The 20028-nt window shown below is 40.6% G+C and overlaps 1 protein-coding gene across 7 annotated transcripts in view; it reads left to right on the forward strand.

The window, feature by feature from the left end:
* The window catches only part of LOC126088314 (GATOR complex protein Iml1), a 579824-nt gene that overhangs the window by 365935 nt on the left and 193861 nt on the right, over positions 1 to 20028 (forward strand). The gene's annotated exons all lie outside the window — the stretch shown is intronic.

A 20028-nucleotide genomic window follows, 5' to 3' on the forward strand; every position in this document is an offset into this window, starting at 1 on the left:
AAGCAACCTGATGTTATGGTGTGGATAGAAAGATTATCAACATTAAAATTCTACAAAACTTTGCAACATATCTCGGTAAGAAAAAAAAAAAAAAAAGATGAAGTACTCCATACTTCAAAGTACCACTCCCTGCATTAACTTTTGGAGGGGATCGAGTGTGCTCTCTGAATTTATGGTAATTGTCTGTACTTCAAATGACCCAAGTGTGCTTATTCATGTTGCTGCTGACATCACATCTGACATAAAGAAAACTGCACTTGGATGTATATGCATCATTTCTAACAACACTTCTGCAGCTCATATACGAGCAATTTTATCAGCATTAGATGGGACCTTTATCTTTGGAAAGTGGTATGGCTACATTCGCAGATCAATGTCCAGAATTATTAAGACACTTGTATGTGTGACTCCAGTTTCCAATGCTGATTTCATATTTGACATTTTTGGGCTCCTAATCATTATGCTTTGAATATTTATGATGTTATCTTCTGTACAAATATGCCTTCAACATCCTTTGTTTTGTTGACAGTCATTGGTCACAGACCTGTTGCCTACAAATTTCTGTAGTTGACAAGTAGTTAGATGACTCTGAGGATATTTATTGACACCTTAGCTGAATTTTTTTTCAGACTATGGAGGGTGACTCAAACACATCCATCCAAACTGTTACCTTCCTTCTCTGTTCCAAAGTACGTTGGTTAGCTATCTCTAATCTGCAACAGAAGGAAGTTTAAAATTATGTGGTACCATATGTGTGATAATATCATTTTGGACAACCCTTGTATATGAATGATGTTCAGAATATTTAAATAAATAAACGTCACCCTGGAAATACCTTGCCCATAATAGGTCAAAAAATCGATAATCCGGGATGGAATGTAACAATATTATAAGAAGGAAAGTTGATACTCACCATATAGCAGAGTGCTGAGTCACAGATAGGCACAACAAAAGGATTTTCACACTTAAAGCTTCCAGCCAGTCGCCTTTGTCAACAACACACACACACACACACACACACACACACACACACACACACACACACACACACACACACATGCGCGCTTATGTACGTACGTACGCACGCACACACACACACACACACACACACACACACACACACACACACACACACACGATTGCAGTCTCAAGCAATTGAAACCACACTGTGAGCAGCAGTACCAGTGCATGATGGGAGTGGCAACTGGGTGGGGGAAAGGAGGGGGCTGGGGTGGGGAGGGGGAGGGATAGTACGGTGGGGATGGCGGACAGTGAAGTACTGCAGGTTGGGCAATGGGCAGGGTAGAGGTGGGGAAGGGGGTTGGGGGAAGTAGTGGAAAAGGAGAGAAATAGAAAGAAAAAAATAAAATAAACATAAATAAAAAAATAAAAAAAATTAAAAAAGGCTGCATGTGGTGGTGGAATGAAGGCTATGTAGTGCTGGAATGGGAGCAGGGAAGGGGCTGGTTGGGTGAGCACAGTAACTAACGAAGTTTACCACCACACCTAGTCTTTTTATTTATTTTATTTTTTATGTATTTTATTTTTATTTATTTGTTTTTCTCTCTATTTCTCTCTTTTTCCATTACTTCCCCCCCCCCCTTCCACCCTCCCCACCCGATCTCTACCATGGTCGCCCCCCAACCTGCCAACCTGCAGCACTTCACTGTCCACCATCCCCACCCTACTATCCCTCCCCCTCCCAGCCTTCTCCTTTCCCCCACCCAATTGTCACTCCTATCATGCAATAGTGCTGCTGCTCATAATGTGGTTTCAGTTGTCTGAGACTGCAGTCATGTGTGTGAGTTCTTTTGGTGTGTGTGTGTGTGTGTGTGTGTGTGTGTGTGTGTGTGTGTGTGTATATATATATTGTTGACAAAGGCCTTTGGCCAAAAGCTTGAAAAGTGAAAATCCTTTTGTTGTGCCTATCTGCAACTCGGCATCTCCGCTATGTGGTGAGTAGCAACTTCCTTCTCACAATATTGCCCATAATAGTACCATATACCGGGTGTGTGAGAGAAGTAATGAGACTGACAACACTGTGACCAGTCTGGCAGGATTGTGCTGTTCTACTTGTTTAGACTGGTGTGTTCATCCCTTCCTGATACCCAGTCCGAGTTTCAGCTGCATGCAGCCATCACATGATTTTTGAGAGCGTCATCAGTGAAGTTGTGTTTTTGTCGTGTGTTATGAAAATGGAACAGTGGAATTTAGAGCAACATTATGCAATCAGGTTTTATGTTACAATTTCTAACGGTTTTGGCGACAAGGGAAGCTGTGCAAAACTGGATTGCGAACTTCACACTTCACTTACTACAGTTGACTTATTTGAAATGTTTAGCCGATCCTCTTCTCTGGATATGCGACTGCGTCAATCTCCATAACTTCTTCTCCAAAGAAATAATGCCCATTAGAGGGACTAAAACTGCTCTCTCTCTCTCAAAAGGAATAACACTCTACCCTCATACTTTCAGTTCAGGTATATTTTCATCTCCACAAGTTTCACATGTAAGTATAAAAACTCTTGCAAGTCAACTACACCGATACCCATTAGATACAATTAAATATAATTACATTGTGATGGGTTTAATAACCACCAGAAATTCAGAAAACAAGTCTTGCTTCTTGCTTCTAGCAAGTCTAAGAGCAAGATTAGGTTACAGTCTCTAGAGAAATGATGTTTCAATTGTCTGTAACAATTACAGTTATTTGACCACCAAGGAATAATACGTAGTTACTCTTTGCATCCTCCATGCAGGTTCTATGGCGTAAGTGGCAAACACTTGTCGGTGTCGCTCGTCTGACGCAACTCTTGTCTTTCCACGATAAACGTCCATCCTGCACACACAGACACATGTTGCACAGTAAATAGGCTTATCTTTAAAACATCACATGTTCGGGGTGCAGAAGGTTGAGTGTCGAAACAGGCCTATGGAGAACATTTCTTGTCGAGAGCACAAGTTTATCACTGAAACATATCATTTTGGAAATGCCGTCTGCTTCACATCTCCTGTGCAGGAAGCTATGTAAATTTAGGTATTAACTGTGTTTTTCGTACTTGTCACTTCTTTTTCCGTGTGTTTTTGCTTTTAGGGAGCTTTAATTTTCGAGTATTACTAATAGTGTTCCAGAGATTTCGTTTTTGATTTGAATACAGTCCAGAGACAGTTAGTGCTTATTTTCATTGTTTCCTGCAAGAAGCGTATAGTACCCACAGTTAAGTCAGCTATCATTCGCCTATATGAAATTAGCAGTCTAGTTAAAAGTTGATTACTTAACTCTCTACAGTAAATTGTTGATTTCTTAGGATGGATAGGATGTGTGACTGCTGTGCATGGACGCAGGAGGAACTGGCCACTGTTTGCGAACAATTGAGTGTGCTGATGGCCACAGTCAGCCGTCTTCAGGCTGCTGCATCGTAATGTAGTGGCAGTGGGGGGTCTGGTGCGTTTTGGGTGGAGATTTTAATTTACTGGATATAGACTGGAAGACTCAAACGTTTATAATGGGTGGCAGGGACAAAGAATCCAGTGAAATTTTTTTAAGTGCGTTATCTGAAAACTACCTTGAGCAGTTAAACAGAGAACCGACTCATGACGATAACATAGTAGACCTTCTGGTGACAAACAGACCGGAACTATTTGAAACAGTTAATGCAGAACAGGGAATCAGCGATCATAAAGCAGTTACAGCATTGGTGATTTCAGCCATAAATAGAAATATTAAAAAAGGTAGGAAGATTTTTCTGTTTAGTAAAAGAAACAAAAAGTAGATTTCAGCGTACTTGACGACTCAACACAAAAGTTTTATCTCAAGTACAGATAGTGTTGAGGATCAGTGGACAAAGTTCAAAACCATCGTACAATATGCATTAGATGATTATGTGCCAAGCAAGATCACAAAAGATAGAAATGAGCTACCGTGGTACAACAACCAAGTTAGAAAACTTCTTTGGAAGCAAAGGGAACTGCACAGCAAACATAAACATAGCCAAAGCCTTGCAGACAAACAAAAATTACATGAAGCAAAATGTAGTGTGAGGATGGCTATACGAGAGGCGTTCAACGAATTCGAAAGTAAAGTTCTATGTACTGGCTTCGCAGAAATCCTAAGAAATTTTGGTCTTATGTCAAACCAGTAGGTGGATCAAAACAAAATGTCCAGACACTCTGTGTGGGCTGGGAGGTTTTTTAGGTTAAATGGCCTCGGGCAAGTACAGAAAGGGCAACAGCCTCAACGGGTGCGGGGCAAAGTCAGGACATGCAGGGACCAAGCAGCAATCGGTTTTGTAATTGTAAACTGTCGAAGCTGCGTTGGTAAAGTACCGGAACTTCAAGCACTGATAGAAAGCACCGAAGCTGAAATCGTTACAGGTACAGAAAGCTGGCTGAAGCCAGAGATAAATTCTGCCGAAATTTTTACAAAGGTACAGACGGTGTTTAGAAAGGATAGACTGCATGCAACCGGTGGTGGAGTGTTCGTCGCTGTTAGTAGTAGTTTATCCTGTAGTGCAGTAGAAGTGGATAGTTCCTGTGAATTATTATGGGTGGAGGCTACACTCAACAACCAAGCTAGGTTAATAATTGGCTCCTTTTACCGACCTCCCGACTCAGCAGCATTAGTGGCAGAACAACTGAGAGAAAATCTGGAATACATTTCACATAAATTTTCTCAGCATGTTATAGTCTTAGGTGGAGATTTCAATTTACCAGATATAGACTGGGACACTCAGATGTTTAGGACGGGTGGTAGGGACAGAGCATCGAATGACATTATACTGAGTGCACTATCCGAAAATTACCTCGAGCAATTAAACAGAGAACCGACTCGTGGAAATAACATCTTGGACCTACTGATAACAAACAGACCCGAACTTTTCGACTCTGTAAGCGCAAACAGGGAATCGGTGATCATAAGGCCATTGCAGCATCCCTGAATATGGAAGTAAATAGGAATATAAAAAAAGGGAGGAAGGTTTATCTGTTTAGCAAGAGTAATAGAAGGCAGATTTCAGACTACCTAACAGATCAAAATGAACATTTCTGTTCCGACACTGACAATGTTGAGTGTTTATGGAAAAAGTTCAAGGCAATCGTAAAATGCGTTTTAGACAGGTACGTGCCGAGTAAAACTGTGAGGGATGGGAAAAACCCACCGTGGTACAACAACAAAGTTAGGAAACTACTGCGAAAGCAAAGAGTGCTTTACTGCAAGTTTAAACGCAGCCAAAACCTCTCAGACAAACAGAAGCTAAACGATATCAAAGTTAGCGTAAGGAGGGCTATGCGTGAAGCGTTCAGTGAATTCGAAAGTAAAATTCTATGTACCGACTTGACAGAAAATCCTAGGAAGTTCTGGTCTTACGTTAAATCAGTAAGTGGCTCGAAACACTCCGGGATGACGAAGGTATTGAAACAGAGGATGACACGCGTAAAGCTGAAATACTAAACACCTTTTTCCAAAGCTGTTTCACAGAGGAATACCGCACTGCAGTTCCTTTTCTAAATCCTCGCACAAACAAAAAAATGGCTGACATCGAAATAAGTGTCCAAGGAATAGAAAAGCAACTGGAATCACTCAACAGAGGAAAGTCCAATGGGCCTGACGGGGTACCAATTCGATTCTACACAGAGTACGCAAAAGAACTTGCCCTCCTTCTAACAGCCGTGTACTGCAAGTCTCTAGAGGAACGGAAGGTTCCAAATGATTGGAAAAGAGCACAGGTAGTCCCAGTCTTCAAGAAGGGTCGTTGAGCAGATGCGCAAAACTATAGGCCTATATCTCTGACGTCGATCTGTTGTAGAATTTTAGAACATGTTTATTGCTCGAGTATCATGTCATTTTTGGAAACCCAGAATCTACTATGTAGGATTCAACATGGATTCCGGAAACAGCGATCCTGTGAGACCCAACTCGCTTTATTTGTTTATGAGACCCAGAAAATATTAGATACAGGCTCCCAGGTAGATGCTATTTTCCTTGACTTCCGGAAGTCGTTCGATACAGTTCCGCACTGTCGCCTGATAAACAAAGTAAGAGCCTACGGAATATCAGACCAGCTGTGTGGCTGGATTGAAGAGTTTTTAGCAAGCAGAACACAGCATGTTGTTATCAATGGAGAGACGTCTACAGACGTTAAAGTAACTTCTGGCCTGCCACAGGGGAGTGTTATGGGACCATTGCTTTTCACAATATATATAAATGACCTAGTAGATAGTGTCGGAAGTTCCATGCGGCTTTTTGCGGAGGATGCTGTAGTATACAGAGAAGTTGCAGCATTAGAAAATTGTAGCGAAATGCAGGAAGATCTGCAGTGGATAGGCACTTGGTGCAGGGAGTGGCAACCTACCCTTAACATAGACAAATCTAATGTATTGCGAATACATAGAAAGAAGGATCCTTTATTGTATGATTATATGATAGCAGAACAAACACTGGTAGCAGTTACTTCTGTAAAATATCTGGGAGTATGCGTGCGGAACGATTTGAAGTGGAATGATCATATAAAATTAATTGTTGGTAAGGCGGGTACCAGGTTGAGATTCATTGGGAGAGTCCTTAGAAAATGTAGTCCATCAACAAAAGAGGTGGCTTACAAAACACTCGTTCGACCTATACTTGAGTATTGCGCATCAGTGTGGGATCCGTACCAGATAGGGTTGACGGAGGAGATAGAGAAGATCCAAAAAAGAGCGGCGCGTTTCGTCACAGGGTTATTTGGTAACCGTGATAGCGTTACGGAGATGTTTAAGAAACTCAAGTGGCAGACTCTGCAAGAGAGGCGCTCTGCATCGCGGTGTAGCTTGCTCGCCAGGTTTCGAGAGGGTGCGTTTCTGGATGAGGTATCGAATATATTGCTTCCCCCTACTTATACCTCCCGAGGAGATCATGAATGTAAAATTAGAGAGATTAGAGTGCGCACGGAGGCTTTCAGACAGTCGTTCTTCCCGCAAACCATACGCGACTGGAACAGGAAAGGGAGGTAATGACAATGGCACGTAAAGTGCCCTCCGCCACACACCGTTGGGTGGCTTGCGGATGTAAATGTAGATGTAGATGTAGAAAATGTTACTAGAACAGAGAATGACAGACTAAAGGCCAAAATACTAAATGTCTTTTTCCAAAGCTGTTTCACGGAGGAAGACTGCACTGTAGTTCCTTCTCTAGATTTCCGCACAGATGACAAAATGGTAGATATCGAAATAGATAACAGAGGGATAGAAAAACAATTAAAATCGCTAAAAAGAGGAAAGGCCACTGGACCTGGTGGGATGCCAGTTCGATCATACACAGAGTACGCGAAGGAACTTGCCCCCCTTCTTGCAGCGGTGTACCATAGGTCTCTAGAAGAGCGTAGCATACCAAAGGATTGGAAAAGGGCAGTTGTAGAATTTTTAACATGTAATATGTTCGAGTATAATGACTTTTCTGGAAAGTAGAAATCGACTCTGTAGGAAACAGCATGGTTTTCGAAAAAGACGATTGTGTGAAACCCAGCTCACGCTATTCATCTAAGGGACTCAGAGAGCCATAGACACGGGTTCCCAGGTAGATGCCATGTTTCTTGACTTCCGCAATGTGTTTTATACAGTTCCCCACAGTCATTTAATGAACAAAGTAAGAACATATGGACTATCAGACCAATTGTGTGATTGGTTTGGAGAGTTCCTTGATAGCAATGGAGAGAAGTCGTCCAAAGTAAGAGTGATTTCAGGTGAGCCGCAGGGGAGTGTCATAGGACCGTTGTTATTCACAATAGCAAGGGGAAACTACGGCCGTAATTTTTCCCGAGGGCATGCAGCTTTACTGTATGGTTAAATGATGATGGCGTCCTCTTGGGTAAAATATTCCGGAGGTAAAATAGTCCCCCATTCGGATCTCCGGGCGGGGACTACTCAGGAGGACGTCGTTATCAGGAGAAAGAAAACTGGCATTCTACGGATCGGAGCGTGGAATGTCAGATCCCTTAATCGAGCAGGTAGGTTAGAAAATTTAAAAAGGGAAATGGATAGGTTGAAGTTAAATATAGTGGGAATTAGTGAAGTTCGGTGGCAGGAGGAACAAGACTTTTGGTCAGGTCATTACAGGGTTGTAAATACAAAAGCAAACAGGGGTTATGCAGGAGTAGGTTTAATAATGAATAAAGAAATAGGAGTGCGGGTAAGCTACTCCAAACAGCATAGTGAACGCATTATTGTGGCCAAGATAGATACGAAGCCCACGCCTACCATAGCAGTACAAGTTTATATGCCAACTAGCTCTGCAGATGACGAAGAAATTGAAGAAATGTATGATGAAATAAAAGAAATTATTCAGATAGTGAAGGGAGACGAAAATTTAATAGGCATGGGTGACTGGAATTCAGTAGTAGGAAAAGGGAGAGAAGGAAACGTAGTAGGTGAATATGGATTGGGGGGTAAGAAATGAAAGAGGAAGCCGCCTGGTAGAATTTTGCACAGAGCACAACTTAATCATAGCCAACACTTGGTTCAAGAATCATAAAAGAAGGTTGTATACATGGAAGAAGCCTGGAGATACTGACAGATTTAAGACAGATTATATAATGGTAAGACAGAGATTTAGGAACCAGGTTTTAAATTGTAAGACATTTCCAGGGGCAGATGTGGCCTCTGACCACATTCTATTGGTTATGAACTGTAGATTAAAACTGAAGAAACTGCAAAAAGATGGGAATTTAAGGAGATGGGACCTGGATAAACTGAAAGAACCAGAGGTTGTACAGAGTTTCAGGGAGAGCATAAGGGAACAATTGACAGGAATGGGGGAAAGAAATACAGTAGAAGAAGAATGGGTAGCTTTGAGGGATGAAATAGTGAAGGCAGCACACCAAGTAGGTAAAAAGGCGAGGGCTGCTAGAAATCCTTGGGTAACAGAAGAAATATTGAATTTAATTGATGAAAGGAGAAAATATAAAAATGCAGTAAATGAAGCAGGCAAAAAAGGAATGCAAAGGTCTCAAAAATGAGATTGACAGGAAGTGCAAAATGGCTGGCTAGAGGACAAATGTAAGTATGTAGAGGTTTGTCTCACCAGGGGTAAGATAGATACTGCCTACAGGAAAATTAAAGATACCTTTGGAGAAAAGAGAATCACTTGCATGAATGTCAAGAGCTCAGATGGAAACCCAGTTCTAAGCAAAGAAGGGAAAGCAAAAGGTGGAAGGAGTATAAAGAGGGTCTATACAAGGGCGATGTAATTGGGCGCAATATTATGGAAATGGAAGAGGATGTAGATGAAGATGAAATGGGAGATACGATACTGCTTGAAGAGTTTGACAGAGCACTGAAAGACCTGAGTCGAAACAAGGCCCCGGGAGTAGACAACATTCCATTAGAACTACTGACGGCCTTGGGAGAGCCAGTCCTGACAAAACTCTACCATCTGGTGAGCAAGAAATATGAGACAGGCGAAATACCCTCAGACTTAAAGAAGAATATAATAATTCCAATCCCAAAGAAAGCAAGTGTTGACAGATGTGAAAATTACCGAACTATCAGTTTAATAAGTCACGGCTGTAAAATACTAACGTGAATTCTTTACAGACGAATGGAAAAACTAGTAGAAGCTGGCCTCGGGGAAGATCAGTTTGGATTGGAACACGTGAGGCAATACTGACCCTACGACTTGTCTTAGAAGCTGGATTAAGGAAAGATAAACCTACGTTTCTAGCATTTGTAGACTTAGAGAAAGCTTTTGACAATGTTGACTGGAATACTCTCTTTCAAATTCTGAAGGAGGCAGGGGTAAAATACAGGGAGCGAAAGGCTATTTACAATTTGTACAGAAAGCAGATGGCAGTTATAAGAGTCGAGGGACACGAAAGGGAAGCAGTGGTTGGGAAGGGAGTGAGACAGGGCTGTAGCCTCTCCCCGATGTTATTCAGTCTGTATATTGAGCAAGCAGTGAAGGAGACAAAAGAAAAATTCGGAGTAGGTCTCAAAATCCATGGAGATGAAATAAAAACTTTGAGGTTCGCCGATGACACTGTAATTCTGTCAGAGACAGCAAAGGACTTGGAAGAGCAGTTGAACGGAATGGATAGTGTCTTGAAAGGAGGAGATAAGATGAACATCAACAAAAGCAAAACGAGGATAATGGAATGTAGTCGAATTAAGTCGGGTGATGCTGAGGGAATTAGATTAGGAAATGAGACACTTGAAGTAGTAAAGGAGTTTTGCTATTTGGGGAGTAAAATAACTGATGATGATCGAAGTAGAGAGGATATAAAATGTAGACTGGCAATGGCAAGGAATGCCTTTCTGAGGAAGAGAAATTTGTTAACATCGAGTATAGGTTTAAGTGTCAGGAAGTCGTTTCTGAAAGTATTTGTATGGAATGTAGCCATGTATGGAAGTGAAACATGGAAATACATAGTTTAGACAAGAAAAGAATAGAAGCTTTTGAAATGTGGTGCTACAGAAGAATGTTGAAGATTAGAAGGGTAGATCACATAACTAATGAGGAGGTATTGAATAGGATTGAGAGAAGAGGAGTTTGTGGCACAACTTGACTAGAAGAAGGGATCGGTTGGTAGGACATGTTCTGAGGCATCAAGGGATGACCAATTTAATATTGGAGGGCAGCGTGGAGGGTAAAAATCATAGAGGGAGACCAAGAGATGAATACACTAAGCAGATTCAGATGGATGTAGGTTGCAGTAGTTACTGGGAGATGAAGAAGCTTGCACAGGATAGAGTAGCATGGAGAGCTGCATCAAACTCGTCTCAGGACTGAAGACCACAACAACAACAACATATAAATGACCTTGTGGATAACATCGGAAGTTCACTGAGGCTTTTTGTGGATGATACTGTAGTATATCGAGAGGTTGTAACAGTGGAAAATTGTACTGAAATGCAGGAGGATCTGCAACGAATTGACGCATGGTGAAGGGAATGGCAATTGAATCTCAATGTAGACAAGTGTAATGTGCTGTGAATACATTGAAAGAAAGATCCTTTATCATTTAGCTACAATATAGCAGATCAGCAACTGGAAGCAGTTAATTCCATAAATTGTCTGGGAGTAGGCATTAGGAGTGATTTAAAATGGAAAGACCATATAAAATTATTCGTCGGTAAAGCAGATGCCAGACTGAGATTCATTGGGTGAATCCTAAGGAAATGCAATCCGAAAACAAAGGAAGCCCACTGCTTGAATACTGCTCAGCAGTGTGGGATCCATACCAGATAGGGTTGACAGAAGAGATAGAGAAGATCCAATGGAGAGCAGTGCGCTTCATTACAGGATCATTTAGTAATCACGAAAGCATTATGGAGATGATAGATAAACTCCAGTGGAAGACTCTGCAAGAGAGATGCTCAGTAGCTCGGTACGGGCTTTTGTTGAAGTTTCGAGAACATACCTTCACTGAGGAGTCGAGCAGTATATTGCTCCCTCCTACGTATATCTCGTGAAGAGACCATGAGGATAAAATCAGAGAGATTAGAGCACACACAGAGGCATACCGACAGTCCTTCTTTCCACAAACAGTACGAGACTATAATAGAAGGGAGAACCGATGGAGTTACTCAAGTTACCCTCCGCCACACACCGTCATGTGGCTTGCGGAGTATGCATGTAGACGTAGATGTAGAAAATAACTCTCGCTCAGGGAGACCTTGAACTTCTAAAAAATGATTTGCTTTTTGACAGTAGGGATATTATGGATAAAGAATTTGTTCCTCATGGACAGACTGTCAAGCAAGTGTTTTATAAAGATGTTCTTGCTAGGCTCAGGAAAAGAGTGAATTGTGTTAGACCAGGCATTGCAAACAAGTGGAGGCTGTATTATAACAATGCCCCATGTCACATGGCCACTACAATCATGGAATTTTTGAGGTCAAAGTACATTCCTGTTAATCCACCCCCCCCCCTCCCTTTTCTTCCACTTGATCAAAGTCCTTATAAAGTTTTTCTGTTCCCAAAAGTGTGAGTCGCAAAAGGATGTAATTTTGGGACTCTGGAGAATATTCCAAAGAATGTAATCAACATGAAAGAATGTGATCAACATGTTAAGGCCCCTACCAGCTGAAGCCATTCAGTGCTGTTACCAAGACTGGGAACAGTGACTCAGCTGGTGTATAGAGACCAGAGGGAACTAGTTTGAAGGGGACAACACTGTAGTTCAAAAAAATTAAAACTCATTATTTTTCTCACACACTTCATAATATCTCCATTGATGGTCAGTCCTTGGTGAATTAATGTAAAATTTCATTTAACCTTTTATTTAAAGTTCATATATGTTTAGTAACTGTTTTATGTTTTTTCTTCTTCTTCTTCTTCTTCTTCTTCGTTTCACCCAACTTTGGGGTACGTTGAATCAATCACTTCTGTGTGTTCTGTGCCTTTCTTTTCGCCCAGTACTGTTTCATTCTTTCTGATCTTGCTTTTCTTTCCTCATCAGAGATGACAATCGTTCTTTTCTTTCTATTTTGGAGCTGGAATCCCTCTTTTCTGTCTTTGCTTATCATTTTTGCGGTCCTGTCTGTGAGCATTTTTTCTGTGATGTGTAGTTCTCTTAAGTCTTTCTCTGTTTGGATAAACCAATTTGGTTTGGATTTTTTATTCCTGAAGTAGTCAAACATTCTTTTTGTAAGTCTATTTGGGTTCATTCTGAGAATGTGCCCATAAAACTCAATTCTTCTTTTCCTCATTGTATCCGAAAGTTTTTCTGTGGTTTTGTAGAGTGTTTTTATTTTTGTTATGAATTAGTTTGTCGTTATGAAATTTGGGGCCTAAAATTTTTCTCAATATTTTTCTTTCTTTGATTTCTAGCCTTTCAATTGGGCCATGGTTAGTGATAGATAATGTCTCAGCTGCGTATAGTGCTTCTGGTTTAATGACAGTGTTGTAATGTTTTATTTTTGAATTCCATGAGAGGGACTTTTTATTATAAGTATTTTTAGTAAGCTGAAAGGCTAGTTCAACTTCGTTTCTTCTTAATTCTATTGCTTTTTTCTCAAGGGCGTTCCAGCTAATCCATTCACCAAGATATTTGAATTCTTTAACAATTTCGATCTTTTGGTCTCTTACTTTAAGATATTTCATTGGCTTTTTTATATTTGTGATTATTTTGGTTTTTTCAAAAGAAATTTTAAGGCCTATTTTCTCTGCTTGTTTCTGTAATTCGAGGATCTGTTCTTTGGCTTCTTCCCATGTTTCAGCTAGTAGGGCCATATCATCTGCAAATGCTAGGCAATTAACCTTGATGCCTTTGTTTTTTGTTCCTAGTCGGATTCCACTATTGATTTTCTTGTTCCATTCTCTTACTATTTTTTCTAGGGCACAGTTAAATAACAATGGAGAGAGTCCATCACCTTGTCGTACTCCAGTTTTTATCTCAAATAGGTCTGAGAGTTCTCCCATAAATTTAATTTTGGAGTATGTGTTGGTGATGGTTTCTCTAATTAGGTTTGTAGTTTTATTGTCTAGGTCCAATTCTTTTAATATGGAGATTAGAGATTCCCTGTCTGTGGAGTCGTACGCCTTTTGAAAGTCAATGAATGTGATGACATACGCTTTTGCTCTCGATTTTTGGTAGGCCATAAGATTTTTGAGGTTTAGAATTTGTTCTGGGCAGGATCTTCCCTTTCTGAAGCCTGCCTGGTATTCTCCAAGTTGACAGTCTAGCTGGGGTTCTGCTCTGTTCAAAAGGACTTTAGACAGTATTTTGTATGTTACGTCAAGGAGTGAAATCCCTCTGTAATTGTTGGGGTCTGTTCTGGATCCCCTCTTATGAATTGGGTGAATGAGGGCCATCTTCCATTCATCCGGAATTCTTTCTGTTTTCCATATTTCTTCAAATATGTTTTGGAGAGATTCTATGGCATTTCTATTGACATTTTTCCACAGTTCAGCTGTAATTTGGTTCTCTCCCTAAGCCTTATAGTTTTTGAGATTCAAAATGATTGATTGTAGTTCCTCGACGGTGGGTGGTTCTGAGTTAGGACTTGTTGAAGTTGAGTTGCTGAAATCCATTTTTTCAATTGGTTCTTTACAGTTGAGAAGGTTTCTGAAATATTCCCTCAAAATTTTGCAATTATCCCTGTTGTTGTGTGCAATATTACCATTTTTATCTTGTAATTGGAGTGTCGGTGGGCTGTACTTGGTTATTTTTTGTTTAAAAGTTCTGTAAAAGCTCCTAGTCTTGTTTTTGTTGAAGTCTTCGTTGATCTGCCAAAGGAGTTGATCTTCTTGTGCTTTTTTAATTCTTTTGAGGTTTTTACTCACTAGTTTTCTTACACTCAGGAAATTTTGCCTATTATATTCATTTTTCTGAGATTGCACCTGTTGCCATGCTTTCTTTCTTTGCTCAATAAGTTTGTCACATTCCTCTGTCCACCATGCGTGTTTTTTGATTTTGGTTGTAGGTGCTATTTGTTCAGCTTTGGTTAGTAGGCTTCCTTCATTTGATCCCAATTTTGGTTCCTTATATCTTGAGTCGCGAGGGGAAACTCCTTCGAATTCATTATCTTTTCTGGATCGTATCTTCTGCTTTTGGGTTTACTGTTTCTATCTTTCCTTTTGGGGATAATTTTGAGTTTTATTTTAGAAAGATAGTGATCAGAATCCAAGTTTGCTCCTCTGAGTACTTTGACATTTTGTATTTCTGTATGGTGTTTCCATTTTATCGCCACATGATCAAGTTGAAATTCACCCAAGTGTGGGTTTGGTGAGGTCCATGTCTTCTGTTTTCTGGGTAGTCTCTTAAAGGCTGTGGATTTCAGGATCAAGCCATGCGCTTGGCAGAGTCCTACTAATCTGACTCCATTTTGGTTAGTTCTATTGTGCGCTGGGTAGTTTCCAACAATATTTTTGTATTTCTTCTCTTTTCCTACTTGAGCATTGAAGTCCCCCGTAAGTATGATGTTGTGTTTGTCTGGGATCTTTTGCACCGCGTCATCTAGTTGTTCCCAAAAACGTTCCACCTTTTCCTTATTTTTCCTCTTGTCTTCATTTATGGGGGCATGTGCATTCACAATTGTGTATACTCTATTAGCAGATTTAAAAGTGAGTGTGGAGAGTCTTTCCGATTGTGATTGAAAGCTGATAATGGAGTCTAAAATACTTTTATCTATTATAAATCCCGTTCCGAGGTGGGGTGTGTTTTTCATTATTCTTTTGCCTACCTTTCCTTTGTATATTCTGAAACCTCCGGAATCAAAATTGTTTTCATCTATGTATCGAGTTTCATGTAGTGATGTTATGAGTATTCTATGATGTTTGAGGGTATCTGTAAGATGTTTTAATTTTCCTGTTTTTAAAAGAGAGTTTACATTGAAAGTAGCTATGTAACATGTTTTTTTACATTTCAATTTGCTTGATGTCTTATCATGTCCCGATTCATCTCTGTGCAATGCTGCAGACTCCCCAGAATCCGATAGTCTGCTTGCGCACCTTGGTGCGGTGGATTGTCCACCTGGGGTAATTTGTTTCACATTACACTCTTCCATGATTGATAGTATTATGTAAGGGGTGACTCTTCGAGCCACAAATTTACAACCACGGTTGTTAGCCCTGGAGGTTTTTCCCAGCCGCCCCTAACCTGGGGAACAGACGCTGACCAAAGACCGCCCAATGTGAGACAGTCGCCTTTGGATTTCTGGTCCTGTGTTGGTCCACGGGTGGTATTTTATTTCCCACCTACCCTACATATCTGTAGAGCTTTCCCCTATCCGCCACCTGGGGACGCGCCCGGTAGGGGAACAGGTTCCCCCTCGGGTTTATGTTTTTTATTTATGTATTTAGTTATTTCTCCTTTGACTATTTAATGTAATAATATGGGCGTTGTCAAATACATAACAGGTATAGTTAGACATATACACATATAAAAACTGGAACAGGATTGTTCAAGGAAGGGGCAAGCATGTGTTGTAGTCTTCAGTCCAAAGAATGATTTGATCCAGCTCTCCATGCTACTCTATCTAGTGTAGGTCTCTTCATCTCTGAGTTACTATTGCAGCCTGCATCCTCCTGAATCTCCCTGTGTGACTTTTACTCCCCCACTCCCCACTTCCCTCCAGTACTAAACTGGTGATCCCTTGATGTCTCAGGATGTGTCCTGTCAACCAATCCCTTATTGGAGTCACATTACACCACAAACCCTTTCTCTGCAACTCTGTTCATCATTATTTACATGTTCTAATCTTTAGCATTCTTCTGTAGCACCACATTTCAAAAGCTTCTATTCTATTCTTGTTTAAACTGTTTATCATCCATGTTTCACTTCTGTTCATAGCTATACTCTATACAAATACTTTTAGAAAAGATTTCTGGACACGCAAATCTATATTCCTATGTTAACAAATTTCTCTTCTTCATAAACGCTTTTTTTCCTATTGTCAGTCTACATTTTATATCTTTTCTACACAGTTATAAAACTACCCTAACAGCAAAACTTATCTACTACTCTAAGTGTCTCATTTCCTAAACTAATTCGCTTAATATTCTGGTGCTGTGCGCCGCGGAATTTGAATCCGCACCAAATGTCATGGACGTCGAAGACCCATAGAGGTCTCTACATCATCACACTGCAAGCTTGGGTGGCGCTCGCCTCCTGGCCCATTTTTAGTGTGCGGGCGCCACAGTGGAACACGTGGTCCCAGCGGCCAATAGCGGCTAATCTCGCTTACGTCGGTTTACACCTCGCTTGCGCTAGACTGCTTTCTTCCTGGTTTGTGTAGGAGTTCGTTTCCTTGTGACTCTGTTGTTCGGTCTTGTCGTATTTGTTCTGTACTACGTTGGTCGTGTCTGCCCTTTTCCATTGTGTTGTTGTTTGCGGGCCTCTCCGTGGGTCCCGCCGCGCCTTCTGCCAGTGCTACCCCGCGGGCCTCTCTGTGGGTCCCGCCGCGCCTTCTGTCAGTGCTACCCCGTGTCCATCCTGGTTGCAGTTACAACAAATATCACCTGATTTAAATCAACTAATTTCCATTAACCTTGTTTTGCTTTTGGTGATTTTCATCTTATATTATCGTTTCAAGATGCTGTCCATCCCTTTCAGCTGCTTCTCCAAGTCCTTTCCTGCCTCTGACAGAATGACGATGTCATTGGCAAACCTCAGATTTTTTTATTTCTTCTTCAATTCCTACCCCAAATTTTTCTTTGGTTTCCTTTTCTGCTTGCTCACTGTACAGATTGAGTAACATCAGGAATAGGGTACAACTCTGTCTCACTTCCTTCTCAACCATTGCTTCTTTTTCATGCCCCTCGGCTCTTATATCTGCCATCTGGTTTCCGTACAAGTTGTAAATAGCCTTTTGTTCCCTGAATTTTACCCATACTACATTCAGAATTTCGAAGAGTATTCTACTCAACATTGTTGAAAACTTTCTCTTAGTCTACAAATGCCATAAACAAGGGGTTTTCCTTTCCTTAACCTGTCTTCTAAGATAAGTTGTAGAGTCAGTATTGCCTCATGAGTTCATACGTTTCTACAGAATCAAAAGTGATCTTCCCTGAGGTTAGCTTCTATCAGTTTTTCAATTTTTCTATAATGAATTCGTGTTAGTATTTGTATTTTGCAACTATTACTTATTAAATTTATAGTTTGGGAATATTCAGACCTGTAAGCACCTGCTTCTTTGGAATAGGAATTATTATACTCTTCTTAAAGTATGAAGGTATATCACCTGTGTTATACATCTTGCACACTTGGTGGCAGATTATTGTTACGGTTGGCTCTCCTAAGGCTATCAGTAGTTCTGATGGAATATTGTGTGCTCCCTGGGCCTTGTTTTGACATACGTCTTTCAGAATTATTTCAGATTCTTCTCGCAGTATCATATCTCTCATCTCATCTTCATCTTCACCCTCTTACATTTCTGTATGTCTTCAAGTGCATCTCCATTGTACAGACCCTCTATCTAATCCTTTCAGATTTCTCTTCTTTGCTTATGACTGGTTTTACATCTGAGCTCTTGATATTTGTACAGCTGCTTCTCTTTATCTCCGAAGCCCTCTTTAATTTTCCTGGAGACAGTATATATCTTTCCCATAGAGATACGTGCTTCAAAACCCTTACTTTTGTCCTGCAGCCATTCCTACAAGTATATTGGACAGAAATCTTTCATAACATTCACACTAAGACAAAAGGAATTATCCAAATGAAATGGAAATCAGTAGATGTAATGTACATGTACAGATAAAAAAGTGATTAAAATTTTAGAAAAATTAGATTATTTATTCAAGAGAACGATCTTAACAAACTGAGCAAGTCAATAAAGCGTTGGCCCATCTCTGGCCCTTACGCAAGCAGCTCTCAAGCTTGGCACCAATTGACAGAGTTGTTGGATGTTCTCATGACGGTTATCTTGCCAGATCCTGTCCAATGGGCCAAATAGATTTTCAAAATCACAACCTTGTTGGAGGACCCTGCCCATAATGCTCCAGACCTTCTCATTTGGGGAGAGACTGGTGACCTTGCTGACCAAGATAGGGTTTGGCAATCACAAAAACAAGCAGTAGAGTTTCTTCCCGTGTGCTGGTGGGTATTATCTTGCTGAAATGTAAGTCCGAGTTGACTTGCCATGAAGGGCAACAAAACTGGGCACAGAATACTGTCGTGTACTGCTGTCTGTAAGTGTGCCATGGATGACAACCAATTGGTACCCCACAGCTGTCCAGTGCATCTCCGGATATGTTTTCATCCAGTCATTTCATTTTTCATATCAGGACCCCTTTGGTTGTCATCCATGGCACCCTTCCAGTAAAGTAATACATCAACAGCATTCTACATCCCATTTTGTTGCCCTGCACACGGTGGGAGTTTCTGCTGCTTATCTTCATGCTTGCCAAACCCCACCTTGGCCAGCTAGGTCACTGGGTCTCTCTCCAGTTGAGAATGTTTGGAGCATTATGGGCAAAGCCTATGCATCAGCTCATGCCATTTGAACAGAATTTGTCTAGATATACCTCAGGAGAACACCAACAATTCTATTAATCAGGGCCAAGTTGGAGAAATGCTTGCATAAGGACCAGAGGTGGACCAATGCATTATTGACTTGCTAAACCACTTTCTCTTTAATAAATCATTCATTTTTTCTGTAACTGTAGTCATTTGTTTGTCTGTACTTGTACAGCTCATTTACTGATTTCTCCCATTTGCAGATGTATGTTTATTTATTTTAGAAGTTATGTATGGTTTAGGTTCTTATTTCATTTGTGGAGAAAGCTGCTTTGATATGTTTATTTAAAATTGACCCTACGCCTACTTATCGACTATCTTTTGAGATAGCTTTATGCTGTTATTAGATGCGTATAATTGTTATACATTAATATGTCACAACTAGTCACATAGTAGATAACCTTTACAATTACCTATGGGACAACAGTCACTCCAAGACTGTAAAACTAAGTAATACACAGCTTCCCTCTGAGTGTTCTGTTCATCATTTTCAACTTAATTCTAAGGTGAGTTGTGAGACATGATAAAGTCAGTAGATGTTAGTAGAACTATGTACACACATCAACAATAGTTTTGCATCACCCTGATATGTCTTGGACATATGTTACTGTTGTCACTGTTCTTATACTGATTGGAAGGCCGCCACTGGCGTTGTTTGTAAACATACACATGGTAACAATAAGCACGACCAATGATGACAATTTCTTCTTGATTGGTGATAACTCATATGCTCTTTGTGCTATTATCGTGAAAACATTCCTTCAGCACAGTAGGAGCACCAAAATGGAGTTGCCTGCCTGTTCCCCAAACATGTCCCCAGTCAAAGAAGTGTAGGAATAAATTAAACAAGCTGTTTTATGCTGTCTACAATGTACATGTACTCTGCACGACTTACGGAGAATCTCCATTGAAGAATGGGACAATGTGGACAGGGGCCAATGTGGACCCAAGCAAGTTTGATGATCTCATCAGTGATATGCTTAGATGGATTCAAGCCTGCATCCAAATAAGAGAATGTTCCACTCTCACAAATTGACATTGTTCAGGAGTGCTGTGAGAAATCCCCATCAGTCAATTTCATAACTACAAAAATGTCTCAAAAT

Source organism: Schistocerca cancellata, chromosome 1 (assembly GCF_023864275.1).
Source record: "Schistocerca cancellata isolate TAMUIC-IGC-003103 chromosome 1, iqSchCanc2.1, whole genome shotgun sequence".
NCBI lineage: Eukaryota > Metazoa > Arthropoda > Insecta > Orthoptera > Acrididae > Schistocerca > Schistocerca cancellata.